The sequence below is a fragment of the Cotesia typhae genome, unplaced genomic scaffold (genome assembly GCF_013202065.1).
Source record: "Cotesia typhae breed Kobodo isofemale line unplaced genomic scaffold, CoteBio_Ctyphae scaffold_13, whole genome shotgun sequence".
Classification (NCBI taxonomy): Eukaryota; Metazoa; Arthropoda; class Insecta; order Hymenoptera; family Braconidae; genus Cotesia; species Cotesia typhae.
In genome coordinates this window covers 19364583-19382390 of record NW_027423774.1, presented here as the reverse complement: position 1 = coordinate 19382390, position 17808 = coordinate 19364583, and the positions used below count along the sequence as shown (strand labels likewise).

Here is a 17808-nt window from a genome sequence, read left to right as displayed (position 1 = left end):
TGAATTATAAATTTTTTTGTTTAATTTTTTATCAATTATCAAGAATTTATAGTCTAAAATTTTAAACATTTATTAAAATATAATAAAAAAATCTAAAGATTAATAAACTGTAGGGATGATTAATTAATTTATTACTAAAGATATATATTTCTAAAAATAAATTGCACTGCAAATAATATGTCATTAAACAAATAAAACTAATTGATAATACGAGTTAAATCCGTCTTTGGATAGGAATTATTAATTTAAATCCATTGTACTGATACAATGATTCAAATAAAAACAATAATTATAGATAAAAATTATTTAAAATAAATTTTATTAAATATATTTACAATTATTTTCAATATTACTCTAACATATATTAATAAAAATTGTAATAATAATTGAGGAAAAAAAAATTTTAGAATTTTTATCTAAAATTTTTCAGCTAAGAAGAAAAAAAATTACAAATAAATTTCTATAGTCACAAAAATGCTCATTTATTTAAAAATAAATTTTTTCTCTCAGTGAAGAAATGAAACTCCTTGTAAAACTTGTAAAACACAAAGTAGCAAATATTCGTCGGCAATTACAATACAGAAAATAAATTATTACTGCAATTATAAACTTCTATGTTGATTTTGTTATCGGTACTAAAACTCTAGGAGCTGTTCCAGCACAGCGAAAGTTTTAACGATAGGTCATACCTGAAAAAATAACCACTTTCATTGGTTTCCTCACTAACAGTTAATATTAAATTACAAAACAACTTTTTAAACTAAATAACCGGGAAGGAAATAATTAAACTCCGCATTGTTAATCCTCATTTATAAATAGTAATTATAATTTTTCGACCCATTTAGCTTTAATCTTATAAATATAAACATTAAAATCATATAAAAAATAATTCATTTAATAAAAACTATTTTTATTTTAATTAAAAAAATTCTTTTTGTTCGGAAGAAATATTTTTTAGCCTTTGTTAGGAACTTGCGTTAATTTTACGATTGTTAAATTTGTTTAAACAATACAAGTAGAGCAAAAACATGCTTCTATTCAACAACACATGTACACCAGACTGGAAGAATATAATAACAAGAGCAAGAGAGTACTCGTACGGAACTACATACAGAGATCACTAAAATTAGGCCGGTACTTTATGAACTCCTCGAATCTTAGATCAAAGAGCCGCGTTAATTGGATCACTTGTAAGCTAACAATAATTATTGCCAGCAATTTTATAAACTTTTAAAATAGCCAAATAATATTTTACATATTAATTTATTTGTAAATAATTTGAGCTCTGTAATGAGATGGTTGCTATTTTTAAATGTCTTTGACTATTTTTACGTGACTTTGACCTTTTCGTAATAAATTTTACTAATGATAATATACATAAACTTCACACCTATATCTTAATTATTAATTAATTGTATGTGTATATATATTTTTTTTCAGATTAAAAATTTTTGATAAAATAAATTACAAAGAACATTTATAAATGATGAAATTAAAGGCTTGTCGGTCCATTTTGTACACGTGGATTGGACACGAGCCAATAGTGTGATCGAGATTTCACCTCGTATCGACTCACCGCAAAATAAAGATCAGACTGCTTGGCGGCGGCCAATTATACTTGCATTACATATATTAATTTACGTCTTTGTAGTGGTCTTTTAGTTGTAACAGTAATAACATAATACAAGTCAGTGCTGCAATTATTTATCTCGGAATTATATAAATAATAACATTTCATAGAACAGACGAGAAGAGTAGAGAATACTAGACACGCAGTCGAGTGATATGTAACACGTGTTTTTATTGAATTGACGTCATTAAGATAATTAAATGAAAAAATAAATAGACTACTTTCAACAAAGTATTTTATTTTTTTAATAAAAGTTTTATTTTATTGATAAGAATCTTTTTATAGTTGATAGTTTTTTTTTGGATGGTCTTGAGATTATTCAACACTATTACACGTGGTAGATATTATTGTTTTGATAATGACTAATTTATATAAAGAAGTTTGATAAATTATTTCATTTTTTAACTCCAATTTTTTTTTTTAATATAAAATTTTTTTTTTATTAAAAAATAATTTTTTTTGTTTTTTATTGAATAAAAAAAATTTATCTTATTTATTTATAAATAAAAAATGGAGAAAACAGGAAGCGGTAAACAAAAAGTAATTTTTTATTTTAATATAAATTACTTTTCAGGATAAGGATAAGGAAATGAGCATTATATGCAGATAACTTTTATTTAGTTGGCCGCCGAGTGCGGAATCGCGAGTAATCAACAGGAAGAGTTGGACCTGTGACAATCAGGTGATGTAATTAGCGTAGTTAGCTGATTTCTGATTGGCCGGCCAGTGGATCAGGGACATTGAATCAGCTAACGAGTGAAAATACAAATAAAATTTCCCATTAGACGTTTCTTGTTTTTAAAAAATCAAACAACAAAACATTTATCTTTACTTGGTGTGTAGCTTGGACTTTATTTAAATCTACTTTAATCCCTGCTCGCGGAAAAATAAAACTATTGGCAATCGGCCGAGCCTTGTTGGATTTAAATACTAAGTCTCTTCACAAAAAAGCTCCAGAGTATTTACAGAGCCAGTGCCATTTTTTTCGGGTTTTTCAAACAAATCTAGATTGAGGTTTTATTATTCCAAATAAAATAGAGACCAAGATATAAAGAATTATATTTATTGGAGAAGTTGAAGCTCTTACACTTGACCTGAATTATTTTGTTTATTTTTATAGAAAAAAAACCAGAATTTTTATTTTAGCGCGTATTAAATAATTTTACTTCAGTAATTGTCACTTTTTAATTTTTCGAGCCAAAAAATTCAAATTTCGAAGAAGAAAAGAGAGAAAGGGCAAAATTGAAGGACTTTTTTTGTAGAAAACAAAATTCTCTATAAAAAAAGTGTGATATGATTTTTTTGTATCTTAAATATTTGACTCAGAATATTAAATTGAAAGTTAAAAATCAAAAACTTGAATTTCTTTTCTTTTCAAACTTTTTAAAAATTTTTTCTTGATTCAATAAAATTTTTTTTCAGTGTACATTATGAACATTGAATTCATGAACTGTCATACAGCATAAATAATAAAATATTTATACAACATACAATGAAGATATTTCCAGGGACCTTGAATTTGAAATTTACAATTATTGTCACGTTCTAATTGTCATCTTGATTTTTATTGTTACTAGAATTCAAATTTGCGCGCGCCTTACTATAGCGTTTACATATATTTTCATGCTCATGATATATTCGACTAATCACGTTACGAATAGTTTGATGCCACATACATTTCATCTCAATTTTATATAAGGATTATAAACGCGGACACATCTAATTGAGTAACATCATCCTCTAGAAACTGTTCTATGCTCTAACTTGTGACGACCAAAAAATTTGATACAGTAAGTAAATTTATTCTATTAATTAAAACGATCTATCATTTATTATATAACTAATTTATTTTTCTACAAATGACTGACGTAAATTGTTTTTTAAAATTAATTATAGATTTAAGCGTATTTATTAGCGCATTAAATAACAAATCCAAGTAAAGTTAATTACGATGTTTTTTAATAAAAATAATCGAACCTTTGTTTTGCGAAAATTTATCATACCCCCAAACGCGAGTTCGCACAATCATGCCGCGGTGAATCATTTAAATGATACGTTGTCGCACATATAATCACAACAATATGCCACAGTCATATAAATTTAATCATTCAGGGCGTCTGGTCATGTTCGTTTTTATTTTATTTCGAATTCTACGCGAGCTCTGCAGCGGGTTAATGATAAGGTTATCGAATCGGTCGTGTTAATAAAGAAGGACGAAAATTGCAATTTATATTCATTAGATTCACCCGGTATTTTTTTTTTCATTCGCTGTTAGTTTATCATTCAAAAAACTTTTTGATTTATTATTTATTTTTAAATATTGTAACTTTAATTTTTAAGGAGAAATATTTTTTACAAATCGTAAAAATTTATTTTATAAATTTTATTTAAATTATTGTTCAATTTATTTTAAATATAAAATTGAAATTAGACTTTCATTATTATTACATATTTTCTATTTTTTTCAATAAAAATTTATCATTCTTATAATTATTATTTTTTTTTAATAAAAAATTAGTTTAATTATTCAAATTTTGAAATTTTAACTTCAACACAATATTCTGAGTCAAATATTAAAGATAAAAAAATTACTGAAGACCTTTCTTGTGTAGAATTTAATTTTCTACAAAATTGTTGAGCCAGAATTTAAAAAATTTATCATTTTGTAACTTAAAACAAAATTTATTATCATTAATTTTTTTTGATTATTAAATTAATAAAAAACTTCGATTATCATTTTCTGTAAAAGAGATAATCGCTAGAAACTTTGACCCAATTACTTGGAACAACAATAATAATTATAACAAAAAATTTCTTAGGTCATTATTTTATTTATTAATAATAACTAAAGAATTGAGAGTGAAATGAAGGGGGTCATTAAATATCACTAAAGAAAAAGTAATTCCGTGACCTTATCTTGCGATAATATCAGGGCGCTTGTCAATATAACATCACCCTATAAAATAATAATTATATTTATTTGTACAGTGAATTTAACTTTAATTATTCGTCCAGTTATTTTATCATTTAATATTGCAATAAATTTATTTGTCCATAAAAAAAAAAAAAAAAAACTCAATTTTCATTTAAATACGGCTTAGATAATGCACGACCATGATTTTTATTACAGACAAGGTATTGTTGAAAAAATAAATTAAAGATTAATAATCGACGGTGTAATTAACCATCCACGCACGTTATATGTTATACGATTATTATTTAATGAAACGGAAGGCTGCCCGTGTAATATATAGTTTATGAAAGGTAAAATAAGCTCTACATCTATATATTAATGTCTACGGTGTTATGCTAGTGGATTAAACAATTTAAATTATGTACAATGTATTCTTGCATTTGCCGATACGACCTCGGACTTCGGATGCCCTAAACAAGAAAAGTGAAAGGACGACTTTTAAATAGTTATTTTGTTTTATTTTAAACTATTAGCCATTTTTATACTTTAATAATAATTTAAAAAAAAATTTTTTTAAATAAATAAAAAAAATTTTTTAAAAATAATAATTTCTTTTTTTTTTTTTAAGAATAAATTAGTCTAAATTATAAAGATAGAAACTCAAGAAATAATTTAAAAATAAAAAAAGGAAACAGAGAAAATATGTCAGTAATTATTAAGAAAATATTCAAATAATATTTAAAATGAAAAATATATAAATTTAGAGCTTAGAAGGTTTCAAAAATAACTTGCAGAAATTGTCATCACAGTAGAGAAATTTCACGGTAAAATAATATTAGAAAGATCTGCGTATTATAGATATAGTTATCTTTCGTTAACGATGATGATGGTGATGCAGTAAAACTTGGAAATGTCAGCGTTAATTTTATTACTATTTCTATCTAGCTACTACCCTTTCATTTATATTTATCACTCGGCTCGTTTTCACAACATATACAACATATAATATAACATAACATAATAACAGCACATGCAGTGACTCACTTACACCACTTTTTCTCCCTTTTCCACGTATCATACATTTGCTAATATACATATATAATACAACAACCTACCACGCACCGTTCGTCATCTCGGTCGTCCTCATTTCCTTATTTTGGGGCATCCAAGCTGAGCTGAGTATTGCGACGGAACATCTGGCAAAAGTATAAAGAGCTTCCTTTCATTTTATTTTATTTTTTATTTTCCATATTATTACAATTGCAATAATGCTCCGCCTAATTTCTTTAAATGTTCGAATTTCTAGACAGTGTATGCTCATGGGAACAAAATATCACAATACAGTAGAGTAACAAGTGTTAGGGTCAGTCACTGTAAATGGAAACGGCCGAGGGGGCAAGTGTTTTGCTTGACGTCCAAACGTCGTGGGTTCGAATCTCGCAACCGGTTTAAATTAAGAGGTTTAATTTTTTTAAGTCCTTGTGTTACTGTTGCATGATCTGTAGTGTAATAGTGTCTTACAGGACTGACAGAAAATACCAAATCAAGCCATTATCCTAGCCTCTAAACTATGAGTAGGGTATACGATCGAAATGGTAATATATTTTTTATAGATTTATTGAATTAATTTTTAATAAATTATTTAAGTTAAATAATTTATTAAAAATAAATTTAAATTAAACCTTGTGGGAAAATTTTTAATTTAAGCCACAATTTTAAAAAATTAGCTTGAAAAAACGTCCTGTAAAAATAAAATACAGAAAAAAAAATTCTTTTTAGTAAATATAACATTATTTAATTTTTTATTTTATTTTAAACTCGATAAATAATTTTTTAAGGTAATTTATCGTGTCAAAAAGTCAATTAAAAAAATCATACAGCACCGTTGAGATTAATAAAAATTTTTCCACTGAGCAAAATGGGAATTTACGACTTATTAGCACCATTAAAATAAATCTAACGGGAGTAATGACGCCTGAAAATAATATTCTTTATGACTCAATGTTTAAAAAAAAAAAAAAAAAAAAAAAAATCGGCAGAAATGAGGCGGAAAAGTGATACTGATATCCGACAAAAACTTTCACCGATTGCAAAAATACATTTTATTGGCGTGCGTGTGTAATTTCGAAAAAATATGTGAGTTTAAAAGCGAGTGTATATTTTCTTGTACCAAACTCTCTATTTCGAATGCCTGCACTCAACATTACAATAAAATCCTCACGATTCTGTCATTACATCTCGAAGTGATCGATAACGACCGTGGGAGTGAGTGCACGGATAAATATTATGTACCTACGTGTAGATTGTAGATGTTTTTAGCAGAGACTCTAGACTGAGGATTCACGTGTGTATGTAATGTACAATAATAAATATACGACAGATGATTCCGAGTTACAGAGTTTGAGTCGTGTCCCAGAAAGGGCGAAAGAGCAAAAATAAAGCCTGCGATTAGAAAGTTTTATTGTTGGATCTACGAATAGAGGGGCATAAGGCACTAAACATCTTGCTGAGATTCACGACTGCAATTATGGAGGCTTCACAATTATTTTTGTGTCGCAATTTCGATTTTACTTTTTATTAATTATAAAAAAAAAATTCTTTTTTAATATGCTCATTTTACGAAAAAAATTCATGTATAAGTTTTTTCTTCTAAATTTTAAAATGAAAAATGTAATAAATTTTTTTTTTTTTTTTAATTTATTTAAAGTCACATAAACTACTAAAAAAATTTATTTTTCGAATTATATTAATTAATTTGATGCAAAAAAAAAATTAATTTTTAAACTTACATTATAAAAAATTGCTACAAATTTTGATAAAAACTATTGAAGCTTAATTATATTTACAATCAATCGTTTTCATCCGAGTAGTAACTTGCTATTTTTGAAATTCAGGTCAAGTTTTTTATCATATCACTCAATAACTACAGAACCCCGGCCTGTTTGCTTGACAAACAATTTTATCTAAAACTATCATATATAATATATAATATATAATATTATTCTATTTTATTGGATTGATTGTGCGCTGTCGAGAAAAAAGACATTACAAGCGCAAACAAACAGACAACTATCAATAGTTGCAACAGCACTCAACTTAAAGTTAAAAAATTTATAAAAAAAACACTTGAAAGAATTTCTCTATTGTTTATCGGCGATAAGATGAACGCAGGATTAAATTCCGAGCATATTTACCGAATCAATCACACATTTGTCGGAATAATTGAATTCTTTGTGGTGATTTGTTCAATATTGTTATTTTAACATGGCCATTGATGAAATCTCTTTCGAAATTTTTGTATTGTGCGTCGAGTGAAGAAAGAGAATGACTGGGCTCTATTATGTTGTAAATTTATATTTCGTATTGAAGTTTGCTGAGAATAAATCTGAAATATGAATTTCCTTTTGTTAAAGCTGACTTTTTCAAGTATAATACTTTCGATATGAAATATAAATTATTGTTATGATAGTAAAGAGTTTAATATAAATAAATTTAACATTCTACAAGCGGATGACTTAACTCAAATTATAATTATTTTATAAAAAGGTTTATACATGAGCAGAGATAGTAACAGTTTATAATTTTCTGGTGCAGTAATCCTGGTACGTAATCGGTCTCGGGTGATCCAGTGGCTAAGTGAAAGTAGTATGTAGATAATAAACTTGGTATTATTCCCAATTACAATATATATTACAATTTATTTTATAAATTATAAATTAATTTATATCAGAAGGTTCAATTATACACAGTAAAAATTTTGCGTCAATGCGTCAAAAAATTTTGTGTTAAAAATTTTTATATTTAAATTTAACACTTTTTTGTGTTAATTTAATACGAAAAATGTTAAATTTACCGATGAAAATATTAAATATTTAACCCAAAAATTTTTAACACAAAATTTTCTGACGTAAAATTTTTTACTGTGTCAAGCTCTGAATTTTTTATTTTATTATTGTTATTATTATGCGTTAAAAATTTTTATATTAAAATTTAACACTTTTTAATTTTAATTTAATACAATAAATGTTACATTTATAAATAAAAGTGTTAAATATTTAACACAAAATTTTTTGACGCAAAATTTTTTACTGTGTAAAGCTCTAAATTTTTTATTTAATTATTGTTATCATTATTCCGAAATCTTGATTATTTTTTTACTTATAATAATAATGATAAAAATAATAATAATTATCAAATAAAATAATTTTATGGGAATATCGTAATTGTTACGGTAGAATGCTAATATATAATGCAAACAGGTGATATTTGGTATCTACCTCAGGTGAAAAGATTCTGACCTTGTATAAACGCTGAATATGGCCTCGCGTGGCCAATACCGAAGGACACTTATGATTTTGCTCTGATGATTATCTTCCCGCCGGAAGTGCATGTACTTAATATTCGTAGAAAGTATTTAACGTTAATTTAATTTAATTTAATTTAGTTTTCAAGCCTAAGATTACTTAAGGAAGTACGAGCGTAACTAATGAGTCAAAATAGTGTTCAAATTTTTTTTTAATTTTAGTCTTCCCAATAATCGTCAAAATTCTTTATTTTAATTTAAAATAATTTAATAATTGATGATTTTTACTTATTTCATAAAGTAAAGTCATAAAATGACTTTGGTATTTATTACTTGCCGGAATAAATAAACAGATTTGGCAATAGCGCGCTTGATTATACCCATAACAGAGACGTGGATGAGTGTGTGGGTTAAACATTTCTCTCTCTGTAACTATATTTCTACACGGAAAAAATGAAACCTGACTGGTTCATTTTCGGCACACGACTGAGTCTGGTGCCGAAAATGAACCAGTCAGGTTTCATTTTTTCCGTGTATCCTTTTCTTTTTTCTCAGCTGTTGACGCGATGTTGTCAAATCTTTATTCGAATAAATGGCTGACGATAAACGAGTTACAAACATAAAATTTGACTTTACATATTTCATAAATTATATCGGTAATGTATTATTATTAAATTGTTTTTATATTTTGCAATAATCCAAGTTTCTTGTGTATAGTTTTTTATCCGTTAAAGTTGGGAGGTTAATATTGAAAAAAATAATTAAAGTCTCGACAAAAGTTTGTCCACCATAAGAGCCCGTGTATAAGGAGATAAAATATGTGATTTTAAAAATTTAATATCTAAGTAACTAAACGGTGAATCTTTTTTAAATTTTGGGATTAAATAAATGACGTATTTATTTATACGTATATTTAATTTCAAAGGTCAAAGTTGGAAATTATTTTTTACATTAGATTCGCTCGTACTTCCTTAAAAGAATTAAAGCGAGTCACTCGATAGCAGACACAAGTTGAGGCTTAATGTAAATAATTATTTAATCTAGCTGATGATAGTTACATAATTGTCAAACCGCGATCACGCTCTGTCTGTAATATTACGAGACAAATAGTCTCTTGCTCTCTTCACTGATACCGATTTAATCCAGATAAAAATATATTTCTCACTTTAATCTGCGCGACAATAAAAAGTGTTATTCATAAATTTAATATTACTCTGTTCATAAATTTTTATCAACTAGAAGACTTATTGTCGTAGTACGTTGAAAAAATTGCGGCATAGCAATTAAAACTTTGGATATTTCCGGAGCAATTATTGTGTAATTGGATTTTTTGTTTCAATGAAACTTTGTTATTGAATATATTAAAGATAAAATATATTGAAGACGGTCTACAGGGGCTAAACTGGTCTATCTAAATTGGTGTACGGAGATGAAATTCCCGAAAACATTCACTTGGCCATTAAATACCGATAACGGATTCCGACAAACAAGTCATTAAGTTATAAGTTTCTGTTGGTCATCGATCGATAAATTATTTTTGAGCGACGTACGTTAAATGGTAAAATAACACAATGTTGAGCAACGAAAAAAGTAGGACGACGGTAAGTCCGGAAAATGAGTCATCGTATGAGCAATATGGTAATAATCGGTGATGAGACCTTTTATAAGACAGTTTAAAATTTATCAATTAGTACAATTAAATAATTTTATGTCTTAGTCGTACCAAGGAGATTAGTGGCACGACTTTCTTGATAAAGAACTAGACTGTATTATTTTATTACGATGCATTCGTATGTAAGATGCAGAAAATTAATTTTTTTTTTATATTAAAAATTTATAAAGTGAATATTTTTAATTGATTTGATTTTTATTATTATTATTAAATAATTTGTCATGTTAAATTGCACTGTACTTTTTTATCTATTGACGTTTTTACAGATATAAGCTCATCCCGATGTTACACTCATAAAGAGCTTTCATTTGAGTACTCACATGCATTTTTGATATATTTTTCATATATCAAAAAAAATATATATATATATATATATATATATATATATATATATATATATATATATATATATATATATATATATATATATATATATATATATATATATAAATATATGAAAAATTGATGTGGGTACTCAAATGAAAGGTCTTGATGAGTGTAACATCGGGATGAGCTTATATCTTTAAAAATATCAATAGTTCACAAGATACAGCATAATTTCTTAACTATGTATCTATAGATGAGCATTTTTGATTGCAGCCTAAATACTTATCGCGATAAATTGACTATTGGTGAGAATGATATGAAACCTTGAAAATGCACAACTCTAAGTCAAGAACTTTCCAACGATACTAAATTTAATCATAAACACCCATTTTATTATAAAAATACACTAGCCACAAAATTTGCTTATTCTCTTAATAATATAGATAATTAATAATTTTTTATTAAAAAAAAAAAAATCATGAATTATTAGAATGAATTAAAAACCTCATGATCGTATCAAGAATTTTAGTAGCACAATGTGTCTTGTATTGGTAACCCACCGTCTGATCACGACGCTTCCATGCTTTATATCTACAAAGCAAATAAAACTGCTTAACCAGCCAGCTGACAAGTATTTTATCAGTCGGCTAATTACTTTGTTTACTCACTCATAAAGATTACACCCGTCCTAATATATCTTGTCTTTATTCGGAAAGCATCACCTCACATCCGGTAATACACACTTCACCTTATATAGTAAATACGAGCTCATATAATATATTGCCCCAAAATGTTTACTTATTGTTTATTATTTATTATACATACCCAGGTTAGCTTTTCTCGGCGTATGTACTCTAGATGATGCATCAAAATTTCCTCAACTAATAAATGTTTTCAGTCACGACCTAGTCACGTATATAATGTGTCAGACGATGTGAGATGTGACACTTAGACTCTCCATTAACAGAATTAATATCAATATCAATATACATGTGCTTATTTTTTGAAAAAACATTGTTATACACACAGAGGCATAAATATTAAACAATTATCTGGGAAACATACTAATCACGTGGATAAATATCATCTCGAATAATTTATGTTATTATCATCATACTATTTTATTATTAAATAAATTATTCAATTCAGTGAGTCATGTCTAACATTTTTAATTTATTACCGCTTTGATCGATTGCATAACATATCAATTATAATTGTATAATAGTCTCTTTAAATATAATTATTATAATTTATAATTTAATGTTTTTTCATTTCAATTTTTAAATAATTTTTTCCTTAAAGATTATTGGCGTAAATTTTTTTATAAAAATTTCGCATTTTGATGCAATTTATTTTTAAAAAATGCACCACAGTAATTTTATAATAAAATTACGGCCAAAAGTGAAATAATTAACAGGGAAAATAATTAAAAAAAAAAAAAAATGAAAAGAACGTGTGCCGTAAAATAATACAAGCGATATAACGAGATAATATGAAGCGGATCGTTTGTATTCAAGGTCGAAATAGCGCCCGGTCACGCAACTTATGCGTCAAGTGCATTTGCAACTAAAACCGGCTGAAGCAAACATAATACAAAAGCTTGAATTTATTATTTCTTCGGACTCTATCGGAGAGAGTTTACTGAACTGTCGGTGGTATTATTTATTATTAGTATTATTATATATAATAAATAAATTATTAGCAACAGAGTTTCAGGTGGTTAATGAGCATTTAATAATTTCGAGCTATTTACTATTATTACATTACACGCTTATTATGTTTATGTTTATAAATAAACTCCGCTCTCTGGTCGGCTAATCTGCTTCATACAGATGCGATCATAAAATAATAAAGGATTTGTTTTTATTGGCTGCGAGTTTCCTGATCCATAGTGAAAACCTGTCCAACCTGTTGCGTGTCCGTTTTGAACTCAACTCTTAGATCCATTGAGCATTGCCCTCCGAGTCCTTGTTTTTGTCTTCATTTACTAATTGCACTTCTCAAGCGCCAACTCATTTTTGAGTTGAGTTGTATTATATTAAATTAAGCGAAGCGTTTTAGCTCTGTGCTTTCATTTTCAAGATTTTTTTTCTATTATTACACACAGAAAAAAAATTTATTTGAATCAAGTAAATAATTTTGAAGTTCATTTTCTTGATTTAATTACACAAAAAGAAAAAAAGTCTTGAGTCAAGCGTAAATTTTCTAAATAAAGAAAATCTTAAGGAAGACTGAAAATTTCTTGAATGAAGTTAAAATTTTTTGAACGATGTTAAATTTTTTTAAGCCTAGAAAATTTCTTCTTGCTCCAAAATAAATTCAGTCTTCCTTATAATTTTCTTGGCTCAAGAATTTTTTTTTTCTGTGTAGAAAAATTTTTAAACTAAGAGATTTTTCTTTAAATTTTTCGATAAATTAATTTCTCATGATTATTATACATCAATTTAATTGTTTTTACATTTTCTACAAATTTTGTTTGCCAACCAATTGATTAGTTTATTATTTCTTTAGAAATTTTTTTAAAAGTTGCTTCCATTTATTCAAATTATGTTTGTACGTGGACTCAATTGTTTACATTCTTATTCTGCAAGTCGATTCTGCAGTTAGGAGTCTCAAACTTTCTTTATTATTGTATTAAATATGTATAATTCAGTAATTTATAAATTAAACGTGCTCTTGTGGGTTTCTTTATGATAATTTTATTTTTCAAAATAATTCGATTGGCATAAAATTAAAAAATCATATTTTTAAACAATTTTATTTAATTATAATATTTTTTAAAATTCATAAAAATAAATTTTTAATTTATTTCAAAGCTTATAAAAAATTTTACCGTCACTAAATTTAATAAAATTGTTCATTTAAAAATTTTTGATTAAAAAAATTTTTTTATGAACTTTTCCGGACAAAAAATACTTGACTATTAAAAAATAAATTTTGAATAATTATTTGCAGTAATTTTTATACTTTATTAATTATTTAAAATTAAAACTTATTATTTCTACAATTATTATTGAATCTATTTAAAAATGATCCAGCGATTAAAAACCTGATCTACTAATAGATTTATAAATAATAAAAATGTTTATTATTAATTATAAAATGTCAATTTAATCCGCAAGCTTGTTAACATAAAGTGGATTAAAAAAACAAATAAAATAAATAAAACTCGATTGAGTAGATCAATAAAGTCTGTGTTTAAATGTTTTACGTCAATCATATGCTAATCCCGCACCCGTGTAGAGAAATATTGCGACAAGTATTATAAAATATCCATCCATGTGTCTTACATCTATACAAGCGGATAATAATCGAGTTATTACGTTGATATCTTATTGCGGATACCATTATTTGTCATTTAATATATCATATGCATATGTACATTAAATTAGATCTGGATAGTACTGGTGAAAACACATCACAGGTCACATATATATTATTAGTATTGCATAGACTCCGCGTGGGTCTGATCGCACTACATTACAATTGCATTACATTTAATATTTGATTGTGTTGCATGTAACGAGCATATTTGTCTCAAATAAATGTCCATTGTCAAGTTCATGACTGGGCAACGTCAATACAACTCGATTTATCCAGCTGGTGATTATTGTTGCAAGAAACATAAAACTGCTACGTCAATTTAAAACGTGCCCAAGTACTTTATGGTAATTTCTCTTCTTTTATTAATAGATGCCAAGAGTCCTTTAAAAATGCAGCATGTGCTTTTTTATCATTTGCTTAGTTCGCTTTTTACTCTTCACTGCTTTCATATTTTAATAATCTTATGAATAATCATCTTCAATATTTTATTGTCAAAGTTTGAAATTTTTTTTCTTTTAAATAAAACTTGTACATTGTAAAATTTTCAAGCTCAATTTTAATTTTTTTAGTGCCCAAAAAATTTTAATTTTTAATAATTTACAATGATAAAAAAATTCTAAAATTAAAAAATTGTTTTTAGTTTAAATAAAATTTTTTCGATTAATTATAATAATTAATGTTATTTTTTTGTCATATAATTACCAAATGACGTCAAAATAAAAAACAATATCAACAAAACGTACAATTGAATGAAAAAAACAAAGAGACAATTGATTTTGTCGCTTCATCCAGAATTTAATGACAATTTTAAAAGATTTTTCAAATAAAATCAATGAATTAAAAAAAGGATTATTTAATGACGGAGGTATTAAAAGAATGAACCCAACAAAAGGAGGTAAATAAATTCTTTTATATAAATGAAATGGGTAAAGTCTTTATCAGCTTTAAAAAATCGATTATTTTACCATATTAGGTCGCCGTTAACATTAAGACGTTTCTTTGGTACAATGGATCGCCTACGTAAGTTTTACGTACGTAGTGACGTACATAAAGGGAATAGAAACGAGGTTTCTGCATCAGACATATATATCCGCAAGTCAAGATCTCTGTATTACTTTAACCTTGTTTCCTTTTCTTCAAGCTCGACACTTTTGACGCGTGATTGCTCGAAAAAAATTCAGCCTCCTTTATTCGCTCTCGACAAATACTTTAAATCATAATAAATCATAATAAATATAGTACATGTGTATTTACGTACTTTAAAAAAAAAAAAAAAAAAAAAAAAAAAAAAGTAATCATAATAATAAATGAAAAATTGAAAAAATGAGTTTATTTAATCACGCACAGCATGAATGGGCGGACTTTTATTTTTCGAGAGCCCTTTTTTCTCGGGTCAACGTGCGACCTTGAGAGTGGCATTCGCAAGGATGATTCACCTGGAACCTGGGACGCTTAATCTTGTCGGCTGGCAACAGTTTCATTTTATTACAGGTATTCATGTACGTGCTGATATACTTCGAGCCGGACACCCGGTCGTTGCTTCCATTCTTACCCGGAGAACTTAATATCTCTATAATATAATAATGTTATATTAGTCTGGGCGATGCTACTGCTAGGCATCTTCGGATTACTTTAAGACTCATCACCGTCGTGCCGATGCTTCGAGAAGCCGTACATACTCTTTACCTCGTAGATCGTACACATGCTCTTAATGTAATGTAAGTAACGCAATAACGGTCTAGCGAAAGGAAAAAAAGGTAATGAACTGGAATCGTTGATCGTGGAATAGAAGACCAACTCATACTCAATTTCAAGTAGGCCACCGGAACTTTAAGATTGGATTATTACCACAAAAACTATTGCTATTTAGTCTCATTTTTAAGAGCTAATTAATTTTATTTTACGATGTGTCGTTCAAGTGCCATTTAGATCTTTAAATGGCACGTTGTGTTTTATATTTTGTACTAAATTTATTTATAAGATTTTTAAAAAGTAGTTTAGTTACTCAAGTTTTTAATACTTTACTTTCAATTCAATATTGTGGCTCAACGAAAAAATCATATCGTTTTTTTTTTGTAGAAAATTTTATTTTCTACAAAAAAGGCCTTTATCAATTTTACTTTATCTTTATTATTTCCTCCAAAATTAAATTGATTTTTTTTTGCATTTCGATAGACCATACCTTTAAAAATAACATATTAAAATTTCAAATCGATAGCTCAAATAGTTTTTGAGTTACAGACATTTAAAGAGTAGCCGCTGGGAAGCTAGAATAGGATTATTTGATTTTTAAACGTGTTTTTTTCGAATTTGTTTGATTGATTACTCGAAGTCAAATGATCCGATCACTACTAAATTTTTTCTGCATGTTCTGTATATAGTTCTCCATACAATGACCCTCTAGTTTGTGGATCTGATCAAAGATCGAATTTTGGCAGGCCAAAAACGACCAAAATTTTGGGTAAAATTCAATTTTTTTTTTTTTTTTACCAACGCCGCTATTTTGTCAATTTTTTATATTTTTTTTCGACCGTGGGTCATTGTACGGACAAAATCTTCTAGTTTAACAAGAACTTTTTTTTTTTTTTTGGTTTTATCCACGGAGAAGGCCGGAATCACTCCAGCAGTGGAGGACCTTTTTGTTTTAGCGCAGTCGGAAATCGCTCGTAACTTAGAAAATATTCAATTTTTTTCTTTAAAAATTTCACTGTGTATTCTTAAAATATGTATTAATAAACCCTTAAAATTTTGAAACAATTCCTACAAAAGTTTTTTTTTATTTTAATTCCCAAAAATCGCCTTTTTTTTTTAATTTTCAAAAGTTTAATTTAAAGTGCTGCTTCTGGCAAAAATATTGAAGATAAAAAAATTGTGTGATACATGTTTTGTAGAGGATTTAATTTTATACAAAAATGTTTTATCAATTTTACCCTATCTTTAATCCTCGATCCAGAATTAAAAAAATAAAATAATTATTTTAAAAAAATCACAAATTAAAAAAACAACTTTTTTCAATTATTAATCTGTACAAAAAATTGTCAGCTGTCTGTTAATTTCTGTATCATTAAAATAGTTATATTTTTTTAAGAAAAAAAAAGATAATTAAGTGAATAAGAATGTGTATCCTACAATGAAGCACCTGAGAAAGAATTTCACAAGAAAAAATGAGTTTTGAATGCATAGCTTTATGTCAAGGTTGAAAAAACCAACAGTCATATATTGTAACGCGTTGTCTTTCTCACCCTCGTATTCAGACACTTAACTTATGCAAGTGGTGTAGGACCTGAGGAATCCACATATTGTTTGAGTCATATATAGAAAATTAAAGTAGACAATGCTCGTCTAATGATTTAGTTCCTCGTACCGCAGTCGTGAGACTTTGCGCCGTATTTTGTGCAATTACAGGTTCACCTCAGCACTACAGTAATTATTAAAAAATAAATACGCACATATTTCTTTGTCTAAGAATAAATTCTATAGAAATTTGAATAAAAAAGGAGAATGTTTACTGGCAATTTAAATGCATTGAGTTTTTTTTTATTTAATAAAACCGCGGCTGTTATCGCGATTTGTTTAAGTTTCCTGATATGAGCGAGTAATCTCATCTACTTGGTAAGAGTTTATCGCTCGTGATGCGA

At 27.0% G+C, this 17808-nt stretch overlaps 2 long non-coding RNA genes across 4 annotated transcripts; one reads left to right on the top strand and one right to left on the bottom strand.

Annotated features, from left to right (window-relative positions):
* Positions 1–365: 365 nt before the first annotated feature.
* LOC141534725 (uncharacterized) lies at positions 366–8480 on the bottom strand. Of its 2 annotated transcripts, none has more exons than XR_012480461.1 (3): positions 7334–8480; positions 5660–6285; positions 366–689 (listed from the first exon to the last, which is right to left on the bottom strand). It is a non-coding gene; the product is annotated as an uncharacterized LOC141534725 (long non-coding RNA). The 2 variants fall into 2 exon arrangements; XR_012480462.1 differs by having other exon boundaries at positions 5667–6285.
* Positions 2948–15438, top strand: LOC141534724 (uncharacterized). Of its 2 annotated transcripts, XR_012480460.1 has the most exons (4): positions 2948–3420; positions 14374–14514; positions 14935–15065; positions 15144–15438. It is a non-coding gene; the product is annotated as an uncharacterized LOC141534724 (long non-coding RNA). The 2 variants fall into 2 exon arrangements; XR_012480459.1 differs by lacking the exon at positions 2948–3420 and having other exon boundaries at positions 13945–14514.
* The last annotated feature ends 2370 nt before the right edge of the window (positions 15439–17808 follow it).